Source organism: Malaclemys terrapin, chromosome 1, assembly GCF_027887155.1.
Source record: "Malaclemys terrapin pileata isolate rMalTer1 chromosome 1, rMalTer1.hap1, whole genome shotgun sequence".
In the NCBI taxonomy this organism is placed as follows: Eukaryota; Metazoa; Chordata; order Testudines; family Emydidae; genus Malaclemys; species Malaclemys terrapin.
This window is the reverse complement of record NC_071505.1, coordinates 39,157,371-39,183,180: the sequence shown is the minus strand read 5'-3', so window position 1 is coordinate 39,183,180 and position 25,810 is coordinate 39,157,371. Positions and strand designations below refer to the sequence as shown.

Sequence of the window (25,810 nt, the reverse complement as noted above, 5' to 3'; positions counted from 1 at the left end):
CATCTATGTTGTGAGAGACTAAGTATTCCTTTCTTTCCCCTTACAGGTAGGCTGATCACAAGGCCAAGACTTGGTTCCAGGGCTTGTTTTAGCTCATCGGCGTTCAGCTGAAAAACCTTTCTAAAAGGCCAGATACTTACACCATCCCATCTCCTTCCTTATTCCCAGCTGGAGCATATTATCATATTCTACGCAGTGCTGCAGTGGTGTCCGCACATATTTTCAGATGAATTTTATTTTCAGGTAAGTGCACATTTTTAATAAATAGCACACTATTTTCCATTTAAAGTGTATATGTTCCTTGTCAATTTATATAACATACTTTTTTTTCTAAGCAAACTACAAATCACATTTTTATTGCTATTAATGGAGAACAACTTGTAAGAGTTGATTTTTGGAAGGGTAGTGTTTAAAAAACAAACAAGTGGTAGTGGTTCCAGTATCCATAAATCTATGTATGGAGGGAATGTTTTACCAGAACAGGTTTGTGCCAATATCAGCAACATGCTACAACCTAATAAAGTGTTAGTGTGTTAACCCTGTTTTTCTTTGCTTTTATTCTGAGTCTCCTGTAAGGGACTTAAACAGACAGTGTGATCCAGTGAGTCTTGTGAGTATGGCATTATGACTGTGTCCCTGGGGGCAAACAAATAGATTTAGGATTGTTCTGCTCTCAAGTTTGCTCACATTGATTAGTGAACACTGGTTTGGCAGGAATCATAGCAGAGACTGCAGTCAAAGTCTCTTCCCACTGTGAGTTTGCTTCATTGTGAAGTGTCTTAAGACCGTGTTTATCTTTTTGATGCCATGGACTGGCTTGCTGCCTTCCTAAACTGTGTCAGGGAGATCTCAGGGACTGGCGCCAGGCCACAGACCGGTCATTGAGGAACATTGTCTTAAGAGACATAAGGTTACTGTTGAGATTAATAGATTGCACATACATGGCTTTGGGTGAATCTTTTACTTGCAAACTGACTTGAAACCATGTAAAGAGAGCCTGCCAGACATTTTGACCATTCCTGCAAGTTCTGACTTCTGGAGAGGTACTTCAGGTTTTGCATCAACATGAGAGAAATATGAGGTTTGTAACTATTTTCCTATCAGTGGTGTAGCTCAAATGTTGATCTCTTCTTACCAGTAATAATTGTCCGTAAGTGATACTTTTTCAAAGATAAGACCTTACCTTCTTAAGAGTCTCTTAAATATATCCTGCATTAACTTGAAAGACATTATAACACAACAAAATGGAGAAGAAAACAAGAGTAAAACAGATAGATAGATACACTTGCTCATTGAAGATCAGTTAGGCCAATTTTCCTAATTTTGCATCTCTCACTTAGCTGACATGCAGCCAGTTATCAGCTATCTTTTTACAGATGGTGCAATGCAATTTTAAACTTCCCCCTAGGAACTAGAAGAAATCATCTGCATATAATTTTACAGATACCTGTTCAGCAGAGTGAATTGAAAACATTGAAAATGCATAGACTGATTATAAAAAAATCTTCAGATGTGTGTGATATTTTCCCCCCTCGAAGTATAGGAAAGAGTTTTAAAGCAGCCACTATTTTAATTGGTCTAAAGTATAGGTATATGTGTGTGTTGGCAAGAGTATCTAGAATAAGATGAATGTTAGTACATGATTAATTTTCTTGTGATATTTTTAAACTATGCTGCATGCTGTGGTTTATATTTTTTTTAAAAACTGTTTAATGTAGTGGGCATCTCGCCGATCACTTTTTTTTAGTTTTAAAAAAGTGAAGTTTTACTACCAGCTGAAAAATGTTAATGCTCTCTTTTAAAGTCAGAGACTAGTAAACTTAAGTGCTTGGAATTAAGTTACTCCATGTCACAGTACTAGGTCAAATAATGGAATGTAAAATCTATTTCATGGCCATTAAAGATTGTGTTGTTCTCTACTGTCAGAGTGGGGAGTATTGACCTTCATGTCATGGTTGAATTCCAGGTAGGGTAATTACATTTTCTGAAGCTAAAATTTCCCTTGTAGTTTTCAGTCAGGTAAGAGATTCTTCCTCACTTCCAGTCCTAATCCTATATTTGTCCAAAATAAGGGATCTGCCTATTTTCTGAGCCATGATACCTGGGTACTACGGAGTAGTAGTTCAGCTCTGGCTCCACATTTTCTGACTTTCATGGACCCTTACAAGATGAAAAAATAGGTCTGGGAATAGTCTAAATCTGACACCTTTCTGGATTTGTTGATGCATCTGATTAGAACATAAAGAATGGCCATACTGGGTCAGATTAGTGGTCCATGTAACCTTGTAGCCTGTCTTCCGACATTGGCCAATATAAGAGGCTTCAAAAGGAATGAACAGAACGGGGCACTCAAGTGATTCATCCCCTGTTGTCCAGTCCCAACATCCTGCAATCAGAGGGCTAGGGACACTCTGTTCATAGGATTGCATTCCTGATCACCTTGGCTAATATTGGTGGACCCATCCTCTCTGAATTTATCTAATTCTTTTTTTAATCCAGTTATAGTTTTGGCTTTCACAACATCCCCTAGCAACGAGTTCCAAAGGCTGACTGTTGTGTGAAGAAATACTTCCTTTTGTTTGTTTTAAATCTGCTGCCTATTAATTTCATTGGGTGGCCCCCGGTTTCTCTGATTACAGAAGAATATTTTAAGCATAGAAAACATTCCATCTAATTGAGGGTTAGCCATTGTAAAAGCTCACATTTTAAACAATTAGACCATTACCAGAATTAATATGCAAGTTCCAGATAATAGCTGGACTGAAGAGGTTAATTTTTTTAATTTTTCAGAAGCCTTAACTGAGCTGGTAACTGTTTTGTTGAGATCTCTTCCTTGCAAGGAGAGATGGGCATCCCTGTGATTTTATAATATGTGTTAAGTAATAAAAATCCGTAGTCAGTAGTCTGGATAGGGGTTCAGAATATGCCTCATTAGTGTAAGGGATCTGTGGGATAGTAAATGTGAATATTAACTACTCTCATTCTTATTAACAGTAGAAAATGCTAAAGGAGAGAGAAATGGTCTAATTTTGTAGCAGTTTTATGAATTGTGTAAATCTGTATTTTTTAAAAAGGTTTATAGGTTGTCCAGTCTGGTTTTATGTATGCACCACTTCATAAAAAAGAAAAGGAAAAAAAAACAGCTTTGAAATGCTGTAAAATTAATATATAATGAAAAATTTCCTGATATATACACAACACTATCAGACGTAGAAGCAACCTCTATTAGTTTCCAGCTTTATTACATTTTCTTCCCTTGACCGGTGGCCAGGACCCGGGCAGTGTGAGTGCCACTGAAAATCAGCTCGTGTGCCGCCTTCGGTTGCCTACCCCTGTTATAAGCATTCTTAAAATTTGATACTCTTAACATGTTTCCCTTTCCAGTGGCTAACATAAACATTTTTGACAAATTCATCTCTTTATCACCTTTCTTTAAAATGCCCAAATACATCTCTACCTCGATATAATGCTGTCCTCGGGAGCCAAAGAAGCTTACCACGTTACAGGTGAAACCGCATTATACTGAACTTGCTTTGATCCACCGGAGTGCGCAGCTCCCCCACCCCCGAGCACTGTGATGTGTAAAGTGTTCTAAAAGCACATCAAGCTTCTTACACACAAAGATGATATGCTGGAAGGTGTTAATGGTAGCCATCAATCCAGACCTGGTAAAAGTCAATGGGTGTAGTAAGCACCCTTCCTTCAGGCTATAGCAGTGGTTCCCAAACTTGTTCCGCTGCTTGTGCAGGGAAAGCCCCTGGTGGGCCGGGCCGGTTTGTTTACCTGCCACGTCTGCAGGTTCGGCCAATCGCGGCTCCCAGTGGCCGTAGTTCGCTGCTCCAGGCCAATGGGAGCTGCAATTGGCTGAACCTGCAGATGTGGCAGGTAAACAAACCGGCCCAGCCCACCAGGGGCTTTCCCTGCGCAAGCAGCGGATCAAGTTTGGGAACCACTGGGCTATAGGAAGGAGAAATTAAATGCCCCTTTGTTCAGTGATAGCTGAAACAATAGAAGTCACTGCCTGAGGTACAGATCAGCATGACAAGGCGTGAGTGAAAGCTAAGCCATGTGGCCTGGGGAGTTTCCCTGGCAATTGATAGCAAACTGACTGAGACATTGATTCCTTTGCAACTGTGTGTGAAAGGAATGAGAGAGTGAGCAGTGGTGCATGGCCCTGGGAAAAAGCAGAGAGCAAGAGAGAGCATGAACTGCTTTTGGGTAGAATACTCGCTGAGAAGGGAGACTTGGATTTCTGAGCAAGGAAACCGGCTCTTTGTCCATTTCTGCTGTGTTCAGAGAAACAGGGCTTTGTGCACATCAGTGGTGGGCAACCTGCAGACTGTGGGCCGCACGCAGCCCATCAGGGTAATCCGTTGGTGTGTCGTGAGACAGTGTTTACATTGTGGGCAGCCGTGCCTGCAGACAGTCAGTTCCCAGCGGCCACGGTTTGCCATTCCCGGCCAATGGGAGCTGTGGGAAGCGGCAGCCAGCACGTTCCCCTGCGGCCCACACCGCCTTCTGCAGCTCCCATTGGCCGGGAACAGTGAACCACGGCCCCTGGGAGCTGCGGGCAGCCGTGCCTGCAGACAGTCAATGTAAACACTGTCTCACGGCCTGCCAGCGGTTTACCTTGATGGGCCACAGGTTGCCCACCACTGGTGTACATTGTTTGTAAATAAACAGGATTGCCCCCAAAGAAATACCTTGTTCCCGTAATCAACTTCTCCTAATGGAAACAACCTGGCAAGGCCACAGATATTGACTAACCACTCGGACCAAGAGGCAACAGTATTAACCTACATTAATGTACATGGTTTATTGGTCCTGTTTACTAAGGCCTGCTTCAAAGCCCATTAAAATCAATGGCAGTCTTTTGATTGACTTCAGTTGGCATTATCCAGTTAACAGTTCTGCTACAAAGTTCTATATGTGCAAGAGTCCAGGCTGCACATCTGCAAAGGAGTATGTCGTCACTAGATTAAATGGCATCATTTTCATGCTTTTGTGCAAAATAATACTAAATGCATTGAGAACAAGCTGTTAAGGTACCTGATCTCCTGCAGCTCATAGGACTGCCTACAGGGTAATTCACAGCAGCTCGACTGAATTGAGAAAAACAGCTCACTGGTAGCTTAGGTCTCTAAAGAAGTGTCACAGCAGGAAATTATTTCGTTTTGAGCCTGAGAAGTATTTCAGCCAGGTGACAGCAATCATCAGAAGCAAAATTTGACATTGTTAAAGAATCCATAAATATACAGTGTGCTCTGCATTAAAGGCTGCCCACCTACAGGGAGAAAGTTCTGTGGAATGCTATGTTAGTCACAACTCATTCCTATGAGAGTTTGAGCAAATTAAAAGGTTTGTAGAAATCAATAAGCATTAGAAGTGGGCCAGTATTGAAAGCCCTGGCAGCTACTTACATTGGTATTTTGCTCCCACACCCTATCCACTCTACTCAAGCTGCTTATGAATTCCCCCTTTGTGTCCATTTCTCATATCTACATCAGTGCCTTGTTTCATGTGGCCCCTGTTCCTAGAGCTCATGCATCTTCCCTTCTAAATCTCTTCCCAAAACCCACTTGTTTTTCCTTGAATGATAGTCTTGAAAATCCCAAACCTGTACTACATAACCATCAAGATATGTTCACTGCTTAAGTGACTGACTGCATGATTTGATTGTCTTTGATTCATATGTTCATCTGTTTCCCACACCAAAAAAACCTCAGTCCCTGTGTTGTTGACTTCTGTTTTTGTCTTAACTCTGGCCTTGATCCTGCAGTTGGATCTGCACAAATGCACATGTGGTAGTCCAGCAAAGTTGGAAGAGTGAGGCGGGGTCGGGGCATGACTGCATGGCACAGAGGTCCACCTGCGTATATCCAATTTCAATGGATATACGCTCTTTGAACCTGGCTGCAGACAAAGGCTTCAGGCTTTGCAATATGGCTATAGATAAAGGCCGTATCCTTACACAGGAAAGACTTTGACTTATCAGTGGTGCCTGTCTCAAGTCTTCACAAGAGCGAATATTGAGACTATTTTAAAAATTAAAGTGTTTGTATCCATAAGTCATTCTAATAACGTTAAGAAATGTAATTAACCGTAGCTGAATTACTCTGATGTTTGCATAATGAAGGAGTGGGAGACACAAAGTCTGCTTACACTGAGATATCCAAATCATTATAATAAGTAAACTTCAAACTTTGGAAAACTTAATCACAGATCAACTTTTTAAAAGCCAGCTACCTTTTCAAGAGTGTCTTACTGGAGTATGGAACAGAATTTGTAATGAACAAAATACTTCTACCAGTTAAAGCCATACAGCCCATAGACTAGGGCAGACATGGGCAACCTACGGCCCGTGAGCCACATCCGGCCCACGGGACAGTCCTGCCTGGCCCCTGATCTCCCGGCCGGAGAGCCTAGTCCCTGGCCCCTCCCCCACAGCCATGCCGCTGTGCGGGCCGCACTCTGGCCCGCCGCTGGAGTGCAGCTGGCTCTGGCCGGGTGTTGCGACTGTGAGCTCCTGCTGCTGGTAAGGGGGTGAGGAGTCCTGGGGGGGCAGTCAGGGAGGAGGGGGTGGTTGGATGGGGCAGAGGTTTTGGGGGGGCAGTCAGGTGATGGGGAACAGGGAGGGTTGGGAGTGGGAGTCCCGGGGGGCCTGTCAGGGGGCAGGGATGTGGATAGGGGTCGGGAGGGCAGTCAGGGGACAGGGAGTAGGGGGGTTAGATAAGGGGGTGGGATCCCGGGGGGCAAGCTAGGGGCAGGGGGTCCCGGGAGGGGGTGGTCAGATGATGAGCAGAGGGTCGTTTGATGGGGGCGGGAGTCCCGGGGGGGCTGTCAGAGGACAGGGGACTGGATAGGGGTTGGGGCAGTCAGTGGACGGGGGGGTTGGATGGGTTGGGGGTTCTGAGGGGAGCAGTCAGAGGGGCAGAAAGTGGGAGGAGGCGGATGGGGGCGGGGGCCAGGCTGTTTTGGGAGGCACAGCTTTCCCTACCCGGTCCTCCATACAGTTGCTCAACCCCGATGTGGCCCTCGGGCCAAAAAGTTTGCTCTCCCCTGGACTAGGGCTATTGTTGATACAGTATCCGTTGACATAAGATAGCATGCAGACTTTTAACCGCTGTCATGGCAGGCATTCAAGGTGCATTGAAATCCCAAAGTCACTGATAAAATCATATCTGAGAATTCTGGACAGATTATTAGCGGGAGGGAAGCCACTCTGACAAAGACGGTCTCTCCCCCCCCCCCCCCCCCCAGTGAATTTATTCTTCTGAGCTTTCTTATTCAGTTAAGTCTTGTCTAGTCCATACACAAATCTATTCACTTTCAGAATGTGTTGTAGTTATAGAGAATTTAGATTGTACGGTATGCACAAGGTAAAGGTTTTTGTTTCTTATACGGAGAACCACCTAGCAGAACGCTATTTTTGTTAATTGGAAGAGAATACAAGTTCCAAAGGGCAATAGTTAGATAGCAGATAATGGCAGAGGAAAAATTCATTGGCAAACAAAACATTTTCTAGATGGAAACTCTTTGTAGAAATGAGTCTGCCAATTCCACTTCATTTGCATCTTTATTAGTAAAAACTATGAAATACTGCTGTTTAATTCTGAACATGTCCATTGTACGAGCAGAGGGGACTTGGTGTGATTTGTAAAATTGGATTCTGCTTCTGGAGAATAGTGGTGAATGTGTGTGTGGCAATCTGAGTCTATTCCTTTCAGTTCAGTGGTGTCCACTCATTTTAGTCAGAGCGCTAGTCATCTTATTTCAAAAAGACCAAGGAGCTACAATCAATATTTTGATGGTAGATTTCTCTTCCTTGTTCCACTCCCTTTCTGTCACTCTGGCAGCAGAGTGGAAGGGACTTGCAAGCCCTCTGCTGCAGATATTCTTGGCATGGGGATGTACCCAGCAGGTGTAGAGCCTGTGTACAGAGCATCCTCTGTACCTCCCAGTCCAGTGTGTGGTTCAGGGGCATGATAAATGGCTAGCGAGGAAGTGGCTGGTGTGCACCCTGCTCACACTGTTCCCAGCTGGGACATGCCCCCTTGTGATCCATTGTCCATAGGTGCACATTAAGGCAGCCTTTGGGCAGAGAATCAAGGAGCTGTCAGTGGTTGTGGGTTCTCAGCATTTTTTTTTTCCCCTCTGCTACAGCTGCCCTAGGGGTAGCTGTGTAGGAAAGAGGAAATAGCCTTTGTTAGACACTTCTCCTGGCTCAGGCAAAACCAGTCAAGTTCCCATCCTGCTCTCCTTGGGGGTCCCACAGCCCACCAGTGAAGCAGGAAGTAGTACAGCCAGAACTTCTGTCCCCTGTGATACACCTGGTCACCAATTCTGCTGCTGAACAATTGCTCAGAGTACTCCTGGCTCATACCAGAGCTGTTCCTTAAACTGCTAGGAAAGTGAGGGAAGGCAATTGGGATACCTGTTCAGCTACATGTAGAAGTGGGGCTAATTCAGACATGTCAATTTAAGAACCACGGTGTGGCTCAGTGAAAACACTTTGAAATCATGTACAAATACAACATTTCTTCTTCCATAAGGTTTAATTCAGTGCCTTACAGGCCACAGGTTGGACATCTCTGCTGTAGCCCCCAGAAGTAAAATTATAGTTCTACAGAGCTGGGACTTAGAACTGTAGTGAAATTGTGGGCAAGGAAGCAGTGTTCCCTCTAATTTTTCCCATACATGTGTGGAGTGAGTTTTGTTATGTGCACCAATATAGAGGTGATGTGTGACACATCACTCCATATTGGTACACATAACAAAATTCACATTGCGGGGGTGGGGCAGAGGTGTTTGTTGTGTAGGAGGGGGGCTCAGGGCAGGGGCAGAGGGTTGGGGTGTGTGTGGGGGGCCCTGGGGTAGGGCTGGGGATGAGGGGCTTAGGGCTGGGGGTGCAAGCTCTGGGGATGAGGGGTTTGGAGTGCAGGCTGCCCCGGGGCTACAGTGGGGAGAGAGGACTCCCCCAAGCTCTCTTTCCCAGCAGCAGCACTTGGGCTGGGGGGGATAAGAGCCTCTCCTCCCGGCCTGGTCCAGACCGGGGGAGGGATGCTCTCCCCTGGCTGCGGCAGGTCCAGGCTGGGGCTGGGTTGGGTCCAGGGGAGAAGCATCTCTCCCCACCACAGCCTGAGCACCTGCATAGCGCTTAATAGGCTGCTCCGCGGCAGCACAGCTTAGAGGGAACTTAAGCAGGGACCAGATATGTAGACGCCTGGATTACATCCGCTCCTTAAAACTGAATTCAGGTAAGACCAACATTCTTCTAGTTGAAAGAGGGAAAATGGGGTTCTTGCCTGCAGACTGGCAGGTTGCAATCAGCACCAGGCTCTGGTTGCTGTTGCATTAGTTATGTAATGGGTAATTGAAAATCTTCAATAGCCTCCATTAAGGGAGCCTATTCTGCGCCCCAAAAATCTTATTACAGCTGCCATCATTCCAGCATAGAAGAACTGGGAAAGGAGGTCTAAACCACTTCTGAATGAACTCATGACTTAGCAATATGAATCCGTTGGTCTTTATTGCTAGCAGGGCCAGCTACAGGCACCAGCCCAGCAAGCAGGTGCTTGGGGCGGCCAAGGGGAAGGGGCAGGACGTCGGGCTGTTCGGCAGCAATTCGGCGGGGAGTCCCTCTCGGAGGGAAGCACCTGCCGCCGAATTCCCACCAAAGAAGAAAGCGGCACAGTGGAGCTGCCGCGGGAGTGCCGCCGATCGCAATTGCGATCGCGGCTTTTTTTCTTCATTTTTTTTTTTTTTTCCCGCCGCTTGGGGTGGCAAAAACCCTGGAGCCGGTCCTGATTGCTCGTCTTTGCCCCCTGGAATTGAGCACTCGTCCTTCCATATTTTTTGTTCTTCAGTGACTGCTGGCAAAAGCAGCAAGAAAGAGGCTCTAACCAGGCCGCCTAGGCTGCAGTACAGGGCTCTACTTTCATAGCCTTCTTTCTTTTTCCCCATTTCTCAGTCCATTGTGCCTGGAGCCTGAGCTACCACTATAATTTAAAACTGAAATTACAGAAAGATGATTCCAATCTCTGTGTTAAACTCTAACTGAGCAGCTCCAGACTAAATATTATTGTAAGACTAACTAAATATTGTTGTTAATGTAGGATTGGCGGAACCAAGTTAGAACAGTATTGTTGCAACCATAGGTCTAAGCCCATGTCCCTATACATAAGCAAGAGCATTGGGTTTTTAAAATACAGTTTTGCCCTATTCTAGCTGGCTGGCTAAAATTAAAATGAGTTTAGAAACCAATTGAAGCAGGGACTGTGTGTTTTAAACATGGTTTATTATGCATTAACTCATTTTTCAGGGCACTTCTCTTAAGGCCTCAAGCCAAGATTTTCAAAGTGACTGGTGATTTTTGGTACCTGAATTTTTGGATGCTCAGCTTTATACTCCTTCTAAAAGAGCCTGGTTTTCAGAGGCTGAGCTCAGCACTTTCTTCAAAGTGTCTGAAGTTGGGCACCCAAATATCATTAATCACACTTCAGAATCTTGGCTTCAATTCCTATTTTTAAATGCAGGCAATTACCGTATGAGATGTTAATGTGTTGTCTTGCTGGCTGGCAGTACCTTATTTCATACCAATTAAATGTGGTTTTGTAAAGTGGGCAGGCTCTGGAGAAAGGCTCTCTACTGCAGTGCCATTCTTCATTGATCATAGGCTTCAGTTTGGCCCAGGTGAGATGTGACACAGATGTTCATGTATATGGATGTTTGATAGCTCACAGCGTGTGAATTATTAATCTTCATCCTGTTTTGGGTGCCTATATTTAGGAAAGGAATACTTAGCATAGATGGCAACTACTGAAGGATGTTTCAGACGCTGAGGATTGTTTTGTGTCAGGAAATTATCAGCCAGAGGGAGGATGCTTGTGCAGTTACTGCCTTTTTGCTACCTGTTCTGTGGAGAAATAGATCACTTCAGTTTATCTTCCAGTGCTTTCAGCATCTTTCACAACCCCATATTTACTTAATAAGTGTACATTATGCACATTTGTTGGAGTCTCAGAACTTGGGAAGAACAGCAATAAAACGAAATAGCAAACATGAGCTTCCACTCATTCTACACGATTCCTCCCTCATGTTTCCCCACTTCATTTTCCCTCTCACCTCCTTGGATGATTGTCAGGCAAACCTGGTGTTGGAGTAACATGGAAGGTGACCTGAGCCTGAATTATTCATTTTGCTATGCACGAGGTCGCCCAAGATAACACATTGACAAATGAGGGATAAGTACATATGGCAAACCTCCTTTTTGGGGCAGAGCGACACTGAACTCCACAATCTGAACTGTTTGCAGGCTTGTGCACACTAAGCTTTAGTTTTATTTTTGGTTAGTGACAAAATTAAAAGCAACCTGGGATCACCTGTATTGGCCTCAATATGCTCAGAACTTTTGTAGCTCTGCATTAAAATAATGATTATAATGAAATCTCATGCTTCAGGGATTCAGCCAGTCATCTGTGAGGGATAGGAAGTTTTCCCCCCCGTTGATGCATAACTAGTTGATGTGGCTGTTTTTTTTTTATTTTTTGTTATCTTCTGAAGCACTAGAGATTGGCCACAGCAAGAGACAGGACACCAGATGGAGGTGGGGACAGTGGAGGACTGGTTCTAAGGTGGAACAGAGAAGCCTCTTTTTCAAATGCCTGCTAATGTGTCTTGCTCACGCACTCGGGCTTATGCTGTTCACCAGATTTGGGATTAGGGAGGAATTTTCCCCCAGGTCAGATTGGCTGTGACCTTGGAAGTTTTTCAACTTCCTCTACAGCAGGGATCAGCAACCTTTGGCATGCGGCTCGCCAGGGTGAGCACCCTGTTGGGCCGGGCCAGTTTGTTTACCTGCCGTGTCCGCAGATTCGGCCGATTGCGGTTCCCATTGGCTGCAGTTTGCTGCCCCAAGCTAATGGGGGCTGCAGGAAGTGGTACGGGCCGAGGGATGTGCTGGCCCCCGCTTCCCGCAGCCCCCATTGACCTGGAGCGGCGAACCGCGGCCAGTGGGAACCGCGACCGGTCGAACCTGCGGACGTGGTAGGTAAACAAACCGGCCTGGCCCGCCAGGGTAATTACTCTGGTGAGCCGCGTGCCAAAGGTTGCTGATCCCTGCTCTACAGCATGGGGTGTGCTTTGCCTGCTGAGAATATCTGTGTATATATCACTTAGTCAATTCCCTGCCATTGCATGGGCCTTGGGCATTAGTGGCACCTTGGTCTCTCCATTCTCTTCCTGTGGTGCACAGTTCAGTTTCCTGAGGACTGAAATGTTGTGGTATAGCTCAAATCTTTGGGCTTAATATAGGAGTATCTGGGTGTAAATTAATGGCCTGTCATGTACAAGAGGTCAGACTAGATCTGATGGTCCCTTCTGGCCTTAAAATCTATAAAAGTATGAAGTTACCTTATGATAACTTTTGATTTTTATTTAACATTTCTCAAGAATTGAAACACCCAAGTAAATAAGAATATAATAATATATGGAGATATATCTATCTCATAGAACTGGAAGGGACCCCGAAAAGTCATAGAGTCCAGTCCCCTGCCTTCATTAGCAGGACCAAGTACAGTCCTTAATTCATGAAATAGTTGAATGAAGTTTGTTTTCAGTGCTTTGAGAGGTGAAATGTTTCTGGAAACTTAAGAAAATTCTTCTGAGGTTTCAGAAGCCAAGTGTTCCAAAACTTTTCTTGCTGATAATGGACATGAAGTCCTGTGGGAGATTGTTATTTTGAAAAATATTTATGGCTTTACTGCTGACACGAACATGGTTGTTAGAATATTTCAAGTGCTGATAGCATAAAGTGGCCTTGACTGGAATTTTGGTAATCTTGAGTGAAAACACATGTTAAACCCTTTGTTGAGCTATCCTGCAAAGCTATGGTTGGTAGTGTAATGTGCTTAGGAAGGGGTTTTTGTGCTGGTACTTCCCTGTATTATTTTCAACTTGAAACCCTTTGTACTATTTTGAGGGGAATGGGAGTTAAAAGAAGAGTTGAATGTACAAAGGATGGTCCTACACGTGTGTGTGTGTGTGTGTGTGTGTGTGTGTGTCCCCATAGGAAAATGTGGTATTTGAGTGAAAAGTTGCAGCTGAATCTATAGTAAAACTGCAAATTTGTACTGATTTAATTGCAGTGTAAAACCTCATTATTATCCTGTGAAAAGCACCAGTGATGCCCTGACTTCCTTGATAACATAAGAATCTGTTCGTGGTAATGACCATTAACTCACTGACAGGGTGATAACGAGATTACAGGGTTCAGTTTCCTCCTCTTTATAAAAAAAAATGGTTAGTGCACGTGCTACCCAGGCAGTCAAACTTCAGTGTATGTTGTAGAACAGCCAGAGAGGTTTGCACACTTTTTTTGTTTTTTGACAATCTAATCCCTATAGGACACTAGGTATTTTCTGTTTCTCTCTACCTCCTCTTACACATCAATTGCATGAATGTTTTGCTAATACCCTGGAGTGATGCATTTGTGATTTGTAACCCACATTGTTTGATTTCTGAAGTGGTAATAGACTTGTAGAGACTCTGCTAGAGGTCACCCTTTTTTCATAACTACCACATTTTTAACAGATTTTTGCCTACAGAACGTCACTCACTTGGGTAATGGAGTAAAAATAGCTTGTGTTTAAAGTTAAAATAATCCAGTTAGTCTCTAGCATGGACCACCAATGACTTCTGATACTGTCATCCCAAATGGAGTAGCTCTGTGCACAGCAATCATGTACTCATCTATTTCATCAGACACCTCTTGATAACATTATGAAAAGGTAATTTTTTTGGCAGGTTCTGAGTGATTTAAAGGAAATGGGGACCTGATGAAAACTCAGTGGAAAACATTTGTTTACATGCAGAGCTGGTACAACCTCTCAGAGGCATGTACTGATTCCCATAAAACAGCATATTGACAAAACACCTGAATGCTGTCATCAGTGATCCATGTCTTAAAGATCACCGATATAGGAAGTAATGAGACCACCATTTCAGTGCAGGAATATTTAGTTAATGTTCCTATCCTGAATATCAAAAAATTCAAGATATTGTTACCAGTCTAATGGCTAAACGTTAGTCAGCGTGATGTCCAGACAACTGCATAATATTTCTATCTATGGTATTAGTCAGAACCTATACAGCAGTAGCAGAAATACAATACTAAGTCTCCTAACTGACCATTTAAAAAGCTGCTTTGTTTGTGTAGCTTTTGTCTGCCTGCTTATACCTGTTCAGTTTTGTGCTAAAAGTTTATTTTGCTTTTCCTTTTATTTTGCTGATTCTGCTGTCTACTTGCAACAGTTTCCATTGTTGCTTCTAAATAATTATTTGCCTTTAGTTTAGTGTCACTGTACCTTTAATATTATGCATCCTATATATACTCAACTTGTGACTCCTAGGATTACAACAGAAATATAGACAAAGACTATAGCCTTGAACTATGTGGCACATTAGCCCTAAGTTATGCAGAAACCTCTTATCCTGCTCTCACCACCTACCCAACCATGTACATTCATGTATGTGGAAAGGCTGTACTGACTTGAGTGATGGCAGAAGAAGAGATGAGAGGAAAAGTAGTAACTGAAGGCTACACTGGTGCTGTACAGCGCTGCAACTTGCTGTGCTCAGGGGTGTGAAAACGCCCTCCCTCTCCCCCCCGAGCGCAGCGAGTACAGCGCTGTAAAGGGCCAGTGTAATCAGAGCCTGCAGCGCTGCACGCTCGCTCGCAGTGCTGCAAGCTATTCCCCCGGAAATGTGGAGTACATACAGCGCTGCGAGAGCTCTCTCGCAGCGCTGGCCGCGGCAGCGCTGTGAAGTCCCGAGTGTAGCCAAGGCAGGAGGCTGTCATCTGGGGCTGTTAAGCCACAAAGAAGCCAAGCTTTTTCAGATTGACTGCTAAAGTCTGTTGTTCCTTATACTGAGCAACTGAGAGAGAATACCAGTACGACACATGTATCCCTTATGCAAAATAAACTTATCACAAGTTATTTGTGTGTGACAGCCACCATCTTACCCAATGTTGGAGTTGAAGTGGAGCCTCTATGGCTAAAATTGCAGGTATGTCTACACAGCATTTTGGAGTAAGTCTCCCAGTCTGGGTCGACAGACTTGGGCTAGCAGGGCTTGTGCTGGTGCTGTAACAGCAGCTGTATAGACAGCACTTGAAGTTGTAGCTCGGGTTGGAACTCAGGCTCTAAAGCCTTCCGCCTCCCCCCAACCCCATGCTTCAGAGCCCAAGTCACAACTTGTCTACACAGCTATATTTTTAGCACTAGCATGAGTCCCGCTAGCCCAAGTCTGTTGACCCAGGCTGGGATGCTCGATCCAAAGTGCTGTGTAGACCAGGGGTTCTAAAACTGGGGTTCTGGGACCCCTTGGAGGTCATGAGGTTATTACATGGGGGGGGGTCATGAGCTGTCAGCCTGCACCTCAAACCCCACTTTGCCTTCAGCATTTATTGCATGGTGTTAAATATATAAAAAGTGTTTTTAATTTATAAGGGGGGGGGCCGCACTCAGAAACTTATGTGAAAGGGGTCACCAGTACAAAAGTTTGAGAGCCACTGGTGTAGACATACTGCATACCGTATCTACAGCTTGAGCTAAAGAACCAGGCTCTGTAACTTGGGCTGTAAAAGACCTACATGCTCTTTAGATGGGGCACAGAGGGAGATGCTACACACTGATTAGTGGGCTGTACATGCAACATGTAATTTATCATTGCTCTCCCTGAAATCCCAAATGTGATCTACCTTAGGGCACTAGGAGCAAAGAAAAATAAAATGGTTCAGAAAAGCTCCAAAAAGAGAGGAAGGGGAAGGATAGGGAGTGCCAGTGACTCTGTGGTGTGGGCCTAGGGGGACCTCATCATGACAACTCTGTGGCTTAGGGGGGACATGCACATTGTGTCATGCTTTCTTCTGAAACCAGTGGAGATACTTCTTCTTTTTTTTTTTTTTTTAACTAAAGAGTGAGTTGATGCTTGTAGATAAACTTTAAGGCCAAAGAATTTGAAGCTGACTAGTAACAGACCCCAGTAAACTGCGGATGGTTACTGTGAAGTGTCTGCAGTGGCTCACAACTGAGTGTGCCTCCCTCAGACAGCGTGACCGTTACATACTTGCAAAACCAGTACACTTTTAAAAAATGACTCCTGATTTGGGAGGCTTCAATTTTGGGGTGCCAAGATTTGACACTTTTTAAAGTATCCACCCCCTGAAAATTAGGCCTCTTTAAGGTGTCCCAAAATGGAGGTCCCAAAATCACCAGGGCCTAAATATTCCAAAGTATCTAGTGTATATTTGTTTTGTTAGATATATTAATTTACCTGTTGTCTCTATGCTTGCTAAATCAGAAGTTCTTTAGATCCCAAACCAAAAATAATTCTCAATAATACATATTTAGGCATGGGTAAATTTCCAAACAAATGCTTAATAAACTAAAAATTCTCGCCATACTTTTATTGCTGATTTACCCTCCTGAGATGTAAACTCCTCTAAATCATGAAACTAGTGGGTGATTTTTTTTTTTGTTTTTTTTGTACACAAACTCACATGCTTGCTTTAGTTTTCTCGGCGTGTAGCACAATGGAGCCTTTCACATATCTGAAGGTATTTAAAGGTGGTGGTTGATGAAAGGTGATGGAAGTTCTACCCTTCCTTTAAACAAATAGTCCATATTAAAACCTAAGTACTTTCTCACAGAGGTCCTTACTTCAGTTTGCAAAATTGGTCTGTGAGGACCTTTCTTCCCCCAACCTTGGATCCCTGCTCTAATGTGAATTTGGCCACAAAAGTCTCTCTTTAATCTTCGAACTTTTAACCTTTATATTCCACCTTCTGCTGCAGCTGACTCTGGTGGAGTGCACCACTTCAAATATTAGTTTTTCATGTCCCACCGCCACTTACTCTCCCAGGTATATCTTGGTATTGCTGAAACTCAACATATTTAAAATTGCATCATTCCAAAATGTTAGACTTTCAACTTGGAAAACAGCTCATGGGTTCAAAGTAGGTACACGTTCTACACCTGCCCTGCTGTTCCCTAGTCATTTTTTGTGCTTATGTAATCATGGTTTCCTATATTTTTTTTTTAAAAAAGGGTTCTCTCTCCTGTTACTGTCTGAAACATGCGCACACACACACAGAAGGGGAACTGGTGAAACTGACTACACACACTATATTACCAAATGCACAAATGCTTTTCTAACATTACTCTTCCCCTGCAGGACTATGCAACTCAATCTGTTGGAACAATTTTATTTTTCATTCTCAATTAAATAAAATGGAAAATGGGTAATACAAAAAAGACCAAGATAGATTAGATTTCTGGCCACTGAGAATCTTTATTTAGACCTGTGTTTAGCCTTCTGCTCTTCTAATCTCAGAATACCAGCAGAAGATGATTTTTATCTTCCTTGTTTTTATGAAAACATTTGACAGTGTCCACAGAGAAGTCCTCTGGAAGATCCTGTGATACTATGGCATTCCAGCAAAGATGGTTAATTTGATAAAAGTTTTGTATGATGAATCTGCTCGCTGCATTAGGACAAAGAACAGAGACACAGAATGGTTTAAAATAATCCCTGGTGTAAGGCCAAGTTGTGTACAATCCCCATTTGTCTTCTGCATTGTTATAGATTTTGTGATGAGAAAAACTGTTGCTGAGGACACTGATATTGTTTGGGCAAGAGAGAAGCTGAGACATTTAGATTTTACACATGATATAGTCATACTGGATACCAGTTTGGTTGGAATGAAGACTCTTTATGAGCATAAAAGCAGAAGCTGCTAAAATGGGACTTTGTATCAGCATGCAGAAGACCAAGACCTCGAAGGCAGAAGAAAATAATGTCCATGTCAGCAGATGTGTGATTGGCGAAGAATACAAAAGAATTGGTCACTTTTTCTGTCTCAGAAGTACAATATCTGCTAATGGCCAGCTTACTAAAGAAACAAAAGAAAGAATTGGTAAAACCAGTGGATCATTTTTCCATTTGTGAAATATCTCTGGAAATTTAAGATGATACATCTAAACACTTATAATGAGATTATACAATGCTATTGTCCTTCCAACGCTATTAAATGCCTCAGAAATGTGGCAGATGGTGGAAATATAAAACAGTAAGGTGAATGCATTCCACCAGCATTGTTTAAGAAGAATCTTGAGAATTTATTGGAGAGGTGATGTAACTAGTGTGGAAGCATTGTGCCACATGGGTCAGTAGACTGCAAACTTAATAATTAGACAGAAACAGCAACAGTGATTTGGCCATGTCACCAGGCAACCCCATGGCAGAAGCCCGAAGTACATCTAAGGCCTCCACCTGGAGAAAAGAGAAGGCATGGAGGGCAAACTCTGACATACTGCAGGATGATCAAATGTCATCATGAAGACAGCTTCTGATAGAATCAAACATCTTGCTATGGAGAGAGAGCATTGGGGAAAAATGGGTTGCCTCATGTGCCCCGAGGCACAGAGGTTCTAAATAAGTTAGCTTTCTGAGATGTTTCTTCAGCAAAAGTGGCATACCTATTTATAGACAGAAGTTTTTAGGCTTTTCAAAAAGGTAAAAGTGGAAAAATTGTGTGTGTAAAATCAATAATATGCTATGTAAAAACTGCCATCCCACATCAGATTAATGGTCAATCTGCTCTTGTGTCCAGTCATTGTTAGCAGCTGGTATCAGATTTTTCACAGAAGGTGCCTGCAGCAGTAGGCATTTACTAGTGCCTATTGGAAGTTGACTTATCCCTGAAGCATGAGGGGTTATAGCCTTTAAACTTTTTTTATTTATTTTTTATTTTTTTATTTTTAATCCTTGCTATTGTAACTTTGTATGTGCTTGTTATCTATCTATATGAATATCCAATCCTTTGATGAGCTGTTGGCCTTGATTATATCTTGTGGCAATGAGTTGGCTAATTGTGCACTGTATAAAATGTTTATTAGTTTATGTATGCTGACTTCCCGTTTCACTGTATGTATCCTTGCTCTTGTATTTTGTGAGACAGTGAGAAGTTCTCAATCAGTATTGTTCGTTATTGAATACTCCTTTATCATCTTCCCTCTTATTCAGCCCTCTTTAAAGTAAACAGCCCCATTCTTTTCAATTTCTTCATATGGAAGCTTTCCATAGCAACATTGTTTCTGTTTGATTAATAATTAATTATAAATAACAATTTGCAGAGTCAATATCATTATTCATTTAGAACTGGAAAGCAGTTTTTCCAGAACTACAGTCTAAATGTTTGTCTGGTGACTAAAATTAGTAATTGTTAAACCTTTAGCCTCAAGGCAACTTCGGATGCTGTCAAGAGTTCTTAAAAAGCGTGCAACCAGATAAGAGCACTGTGAGTACAGCCATGAATACTGCGTAGTTTGTTTCAGTTTCTTCTGTGATCCGAGTAAGAATTTGATCCTTGGGCAGTACTTGAATGAGAGACGATATGGTCTCTTAGCCAGGAGCGCGCACGCACACGCGCACACACACACACAGTATTGCACTGCACACAAAACATTTCCTCTGGAGAAAATGAGATGGCGGGGGGAGAAGAGGGAGAGAGAACAAACCAAAAATGGTAGATGTTAGGCCACTTATTACACCATTGGAAGGTGCACAATGCTACAGTGATGAGGGCAGTATAAGAACATCTAGAGAATAGAACAATATAGAATTGGCACAACTTGAATAAGGCACTATAAGCGCATTTAAAAAAATATGGAAGGAAAAGCCTATTGAGGTCCTTTCACTTTTTGTTAAGAGTATTGAACTAGTTTGATTTGTTTTCCTCTAGGTTTTTTAAATCTGCCAGTTGAGGTTATCTTTCTCTTAATAGTTTTATTATTATTGCTAATTACTGCTGTTTTATACAAAGAGAATTCACTGTGCTTATATACCTGTCCTTCCTCAGTCAGTCTACAGTCTGTGTTTGTGTAGTTACTTTTATCATTATTGTGTCTAAACATCTCCCTAGTATGTTTTAAAACAAACAAACAAAAAAACCCTCCAGCTCCTTTCCTCATCAGTATGAGGAATAGCATGATTTTATAGAATTCTTAGTTCCTGAGTTCTTATAGGTTTGATTGTGTGTATGAAGAAATTGAGGGAAGTCACCTCTGAAGAAATGAATATTACACTTCAGTGTAATATTCTGCCATTCTACCTCCTTGCAAGAGGAGAGTTCCATAGTCTATGGCCGGTTCCTGTGAAAGTTGTCTTCTGTTCTTATGAGCCTTCCTTTCTTGGTAGGCTTAAATATGGATTGTCTAGCACCCTTTCAAGTCAACGAAAATGATTTTCGCTCTGGAATGAGTCTGGTGTATAGCTCCAAGTCTGCCCTCTTCTGACGAGTATAGATGTGAGATTGCCAACCGCTCCAAGTTTCAAGGGTCCTTGAAACTTCTCAGCGTTTTATCACTACATTATTGCTTTAGTGAGCTGACCAGGGTCACATTGGGCATTCCTGATATGGGTTCTCGTCCCTTGATATTGTGCTAGACCAGCTTCCTCTGACACTGTCTAGTTTTCCCTACAACTCATTACTCCCTACGGATTGTTGTGGGTTTTTTTTCTTGTTAGGCAGTCTTCATTCCACAGCATGCAGCCTACCATAACTGAAACATGGTGGAGAAAAGCTAAATCTGTAATGAATACTAATAAGAGTGTATTTTTATCATCCCCCATAAATAGCATGTCACTTCAAGTTGTCAGCTGACTAGCTTTCTCAAGTCACTTTCACTATTGATACCAAACTTTCACTGCTTTCTTCCCTCCGGTAATATTCCATAGCAACTTCAATGGGATCTTTTAGAAGTTGAAAATATTGAAACCTGCTAAATCTAAAAGATGTGACGTTATTGATATAATCTGGGACCATATAGAACATGGTTGCAACCAAAGTCCTGTAGTGGCACCAAATCTTGTATAAAGGGGGTCAAATGAGGTGTCTAAGACAAGGTTATGGTTTGCTGGTTATGATTACGCTGTCTATATGGATGTATCAATTGTGTAGTTGAAGTTATGAATATTGGCTCTATACTGTCTGTATTTCAAACTTATGCTATGCTTCTGGGAAACATCCCAGACAAGTTGGTGTTAGCTCTGCCTAACCTGCTTGATGGCCCATTAAGGACCATCAGCTATACAACTGACCCATTGAGAGAAGGCGGATACGCCTTGTAACTCAGCAAACTATGCAGAACTTGCCCATGTGACCCCAGACTCCATTTTGCTGTAATTTTCCACAGTAAGAACAAAAAGGTGTTCTTACACCTGGAAAAGACCTATAAAAGACTGATGCTTCTCCTTCATCTTGTCTTCAATCCTGCTTCTTACCTCTGGAGGGACTTTGCTACAAACTGAAGCTCTAAACAAAGGACTGAGAACCCATCCCAGCTGGGGATGTACTCCAGAGACTTGATTTTGAACCTGCAGTTTATTTCATCACTGCTACAAGCCTGAATCAAAAACTTTGCCACTACTGTATGTAATTGATTCCATTTAACCAATTCTAACTCTCATCTGTCTTTCTTTTTATGAATAAACCTTTAGATTTTAGATTCTAAAGGATTGGCAACAGCGTGATTTGTGGGTAAGATCTGAGTTGTATATTGACCTGGGTCTGGGGCTTGGTCCTTTGGGATCGAGAGAACCTTTTTCTTTTATTGAGGTATTGGTTTTCATAACCATTTGTCCCCATAACGAGTGGCACTGGTGGTGATACTGGGAAACTGGAGTATCTAAGGGAATTGCTTGTGTGACTTGTGGTTAGCCAGTGGGGTGAGACCAAAGTCTTCGCTGTCTGGCTGGTTTGGTTTGCCTTAGAGGTGGAAAACCCCCAGCCTTTAGCTGTAACTGCCCAGTTTTAGCAATTTGTCCTGAATTGGCACTCTCAGTTGGGTCCCGCCAGAACCAGCATCGTTACAGACCCGTTTCTATAAACTACGGGCTAATTCCTAAGGTTATTTTACTCATGCAAATTTCCACTAACTACACTGGATGTTTTCCTGAATAAGGACTGAGTAAAAATTTAAGGACTTTGGGACATGGGATGATGTATGGAAGATGGCAACCATCTGGTTGCTATGCTGTCTGTGTTCTATGATACAATTGCCTTTTGGTCTATTTTTGCTTCCTAGGATAAAGATAAAATTTGATATTTTGTTTTGAATTAGTAGTAATAATATTGCTTCTTTTGTCAAAGCAGAGGCATTCCTGTATATACAGGAAAAAAGTTGAGGATGGATTAGATATTTTTGGATGCTGGCTAATCTAATCCAGCTGCCCTTTTTTGTTTATGAATTGGGAGATCAATGGAGGTGAATATACAATTTCAGGAGGATGAGGAAGAGAATTCCTTAGGGAGGTACAAATTAGGTTGTTAATATTTTCTTAGTATAACAAGAGAGATAATTCTACTGCTGTATCTCTTATTCTGTAATACAAAACATTTGTCTCCCTACTGGTGTATCAGTGATTATTTATCAATTTGGTATGTGTATCTGAAAAAACCCAGGGGATAACTCTATCCGGTTAACTATCTGTGTACCAACCCTTACGTCTACAATAGCGGTTTACTTAATTTGTAGATATGATCATCAACCTGTTTGTAAATTACTTGTATGGCAAAAGGTAAATTTAAGGTAAGGGGTAAGAAAGCTTATGCAGAACACTATTGCTGCAAAGCACACAGACTTTGCTCATAAATAGATATCCCATAGCCCCTAGCAACTGCACATTAGGGTAGAGATTATGGGCCGTCTGCCTGTACATGGAAACTGATGACCACGCTAGTCGAAGATGAGATAGTGAAGCAAGAGCTGAAAAAAACTGTATGGGGCTGTGCATCCTGTTTTACTATGCCATAGACTAGAGTTAACACAGGAAGAAAGAATGGTTCAGTAGTTAGGACAATGGCCTAAGATGTGGAAGACCCAGGTTCTGTTCCCTGCTCTGCTATGGACTTCCTGTGTAGTCCTGGGCAAATCTCTGTGCTTCAGGTACAGAAGACCAGGGTGGGGTAGGTGAATAAACCTTGCATGTCACCGCAATTAAAACAAAAATGAGGAGAGAACCCTGGGCTCAAGGGAGCAGAGTACGTGGGGAATGCTTATGGAGGGATGGGTTAAGGATGGTCCTTGGTGGCTGGGTTACTTTAGAGCCCAGACTTCCAAGCAGATCTGCAGGCTTGTGAAGAGGAGCACATGTTATTTTTATGGGCCTGAACAGTGATAAAACAAATCATTGTATGTTGTGTATTTTTGTTAGGGGAAGAAAGTGATCGCTACTTGGGAGAGGCCCATTCTTCTTGTGCCCTCGGGAGAATATCCATTAAACATCAGAAGACCCCCCCCATTTCTTTACAGTTTTAAATTTCCTTTAAAATGGTTTGCTTCTGCTATTCTAACCCTTGCACTAACTGAATTTAGGGGAAATAGGTGAAACATCTTATGTTAGAAACATTGGTAGCAAAGTCAATTGTGTAGTTTCCATAATTAAAAGATGGGAAAAATCCAATCCAGAGATGATATAAAAAATGACTTTATGCCATCGTACACACATCTTGTTTTACAGTGCTCTGAACTCTGTCGGTAGTGTCATTTATTTAATATACCAAGGTAAATCTAATTTCCAAATCAAATTAAAATTGTCAGTAAAGTCCACACACTGCTGTCAGCTCCAGAGACGTTTTTAAGGTCTCACCAAAAGTTAAAGCTTGATGGAAACTTAACTATGGACCCATTATTAACACCAGCATGATGGAAGCGAGGAAGTTGTACAGCTGATGTCTGCTTATTACCCTCCTCTTTTGCTTTTTACCTTTTAAAATCATTGCTTTTTTTACCTCACAGCAGAAGAGAGAGGATATGGGAAGATCTGTAAGTTAGGGTGCAGGATGGGACCTGGCAGATCTGGGTTTTATTTCTGCCTGTATCAGGTTGAACTGTGTAACCTTTGTGTCTGAATTTAAAAAGGGAACAAAACCTACCTTCCACAGAACGGTGTGAGGCTGCTCCACGTGTTGATATATAGCACCTTAGGTGGAAGGATAAGTGCTATTAATCAAAAGTATTGTGAAAAGCTTTCTTTAAAGAAAATTGTGCTTGACAGCTAAACGCTACGTTGTCCATGTAATCCCACTAGTGGTTTCCAGCTCCTGGAGCTCTGGTCTGAGCCTCTAGGGACCCTACCAAAAGGACTAAAAATAAAGTGGCCACCTAAGCCCTCTGACCCCATTCCCAGCATGCTTGGAGTCAGGGATGAGAACAGAAGAAACTAGAAACCCTTCCTGGAGCTAATTAGGGAAGCTTTTGCCTGAGTGATCAGAATGAGAAGTCCACTGGACCAGCGACAAGCCAGGGCTGTGCAGCCCCAGTACGTTAACAGGAGAACAGCTGGGCAGAGAGTGTTTTTTGAGTTTGGAAGCTGGAAAGAGGAGGAGTCCCTGCTAAATTCCCCCTTCCCCAAAGGGAGTTGTACCACTCTGAAGCTCTGTTCGCAGAGATCAGGCAGCTCCAGTGTTGTAGTGACCAGTTTTCAGAGAGAAGGGAGATGATCCGGCACTGGCTAATAAGAGCCACCCAAGGCCCTAGGAGGATTCCAGACCAGGGAACAGCAAGCCTGGTTGGAGTCAGGAGAGAACCCCTCCCCCTTTCAGGGGTGAAGAAAAAGTAAAGTGACTTATTTGAGCGGTCCAACACCACAGCAGTGCAACACTCCATCTCAGCGCATGCAGCCTCTGTTTTCCATCTGCCTTGACATGGTGTCAGGGAGGGAGGTGAGATTTGGAGAAGTTTGTGAGTGTTTGGAGGTGGAGAAATTGACTTCCTTCCTTCCCACATACATAGTGTCCTTTTCCCAGCAAAGTCATTCCCTCCATTACACTGTTGTCTTTTGATGTAGCAGGAGGCATTCCTTTGCTGGTGTTTGTTTTAATTTATTGTCCCCTGTGTACTAGGTGTTTACACTCCTGGCTATATAGTAGTGTTGTCATTGATTTTTCTGAAGGGACAGCACTCCTGCCTGTCTGGCACACTGAGGAGTCGCTTTAAGTGGAGGCACCGAAGCACAAAGGGGGGGGGGGGGGACACAACAACCCAGGAGCTAACTGATGTGAGATGAGACAAGCTGCTCCAAATATTGGTGATGGCAAGCCATCTGGGAGGCAAAAAAGGCTTTTAGGTCTTGTCATAGTGAAGTATGTCTCATTTCTTTGTCTCATTTGACAGTGAATGGGTTAAACATCTTATGATTGACTGACTTACTTTTGAAGGCCTGCTTCGTAATTAAAGGTGGAGCTCTCTTGGGAGGCAAAGATTGTTAGGTATATAGGGCACTCTACTTAACATTTCCATTTACAAGTACACCTCTACCTCGATATAACGCTGTCCTTGGGAGCCAAAAATCTTACCGTGTTATAGGTGAAACCGCGTTATATCAAACTTGCTTTGATCCACTGGACTGCGCAGCCCCCCCCCGCCCCCGGAGCACTGCTTTACCGTGTTATATCCGAATTCGCGTTATATCGGGGTAGAGGTGTATACTTCCAAGATTATTAATCCACATAAATCACCTAGTTTTTCAGGGATGACTGAGTTTGTTTCAAGCTTGCTCTGCATGATACCATGTTGGAGAGGAGTAAACAATGAAATTTGGTGTTGAAGTAAATTAATATATTTTGGCCAAATGAATATATGTAAAGGAAATAAATGACAATTTGCAGATATGTTGATACTGTATTCAAATGTTTGTTGAAATATAGATCCACACTTGTAGATTTCAGTAAACTGCAGTAAAAAAC

The 25,810-nt window shown here is 42.8% G+C and overlaps 1 protein-coding gene across 1 annotated transcript in view; it reads left to right on the top strand.

Annotated features, from left to right (window-relative positions):
* The window catches only part of PLXNB2 (plexin B2), a 337,927-nt gene that overhangs the window by 100,106 nt on the left and 212,011 nt on the right, over positions 1–25,810 (top strand). The window contains exon 2 of the mRNA XM_054022660.1: positions 47–243. The gene's annotated coding sequence lies outside the window, so the exon portion shown is untranslated. The remainder of the gene's footprint in view (positions 1–46; positions 244–25,810) is intronic.